Raw genomic sequence first — 1,274 nt, forward strand, 5'->3', positions numbered from 1 at the left:
AGAAAAGACACAAAGTAGTGGGCAAATGTTGACTCCTGCACCATTCCGTCAGAGGTTGGCAAAGCAAAAGAAAGATGATCAATACAGGAAATTCATGGAAATGCTCAGACAAATTCAATTGAATATTCGACTGATGGATGCTTTGAGGGAAATGCCAGGGTATGCAAAAATGATGAAGGACATGATGTCGCCAAAATTTGACTTCCAGGACCTATCCACTGTAACTCTGACGCAGACCTGCAACGCGGTAGTGACAAGGCCTATGGCTCAAAAGGTGTTTGATCCAGGTAGTTTCACTATCCCATGTACCATTGGGAGTTATGCTTTTGCAAAAGCATTGTGTGACTTGGGAGCCAGTATAAACTTGATGCCCTTGGCAATGTATACAAAACTAGGCATTGGCAGAGCTAGACTGACCTCAATGTTGCTGCAACAGGCTGATCGCACAGTCAAAAGACCGACAGGAATTCTTGATGATGTGTTTGTTCAAGTGAGGAAGTTTGCATTCCCTGCAGACTTCGTCATTCTTGACTGTCAAGTGGATGAAGAGATACCAATCATGCTAGGAAGGCCGTTTTTAGCCACTAGGAGAGCATTGATTGCTTGTGAGACTGGAGAGTTGAAAATGAGGTTAAACAATGAAGAAATAATATTCAATGTTCAACAATCTATGAGGAGACCCAGCGAATTTGCAAATTGCTCGCTAGTGGAGACCGTGGATGTAATTGTGATGACCCTTTGGGTCATCACCTGTTTTCTTACCCATTTTGTGCTTCCGAGGCCTTAAAAACCTCATTTAGAGTCGCCTTGATTTGTGTGCGCAGCCCGGGCGCGTAGCCGAAAAGCTTAAATATGAATTCTGTGAGAAAAATGCTAAATTTTGATATTAAATTGAATAAATTTGACTTCGGTCAACATTTTGGGTAAACGGATCCGGACCCGTGATTTGACGGTCCCGGAGGGTCCGTAGGAAAATATGGGACTTGGGCGTATGCCCGGAATCGAATTTCGAGGTCCCAAGCCCGAGAAATAAATTTTTGTGTGAAATTATTTTTTTTCTAGAATTAATTAAGGAAATTGGAAATGAAATTTGATTAGGAGACTATGGTATCGGGCTTGTATTTTGGTTCCGGCGTCCGGTACGAGTCTTATATATGATTTAGGCACTTTCTGTAAAGTTTGGTTTAAAACGGACGTCGTTTGATGTGTTCCGGACTTGAAATGGATAAATTTGATGTTTTATGAAATTTGGAAGAAATCATGGGTTTTGAGGC

The sequence above is a fragment of the Nicotiana attenuata genome, unplaced genomic scaffold, assembly GCF_001879085.1.
Source record: "Nicotiana attenuata strain UT unplaced genomic scaffold, NIATTr2, whole genome shotgun sequence".
NCBI lineage: Eukaryota > Viridiplantae > Streptophyta > Magnoliopsida > Solanales > Solanaceae > Nicotiana > Nicotiana attenuata.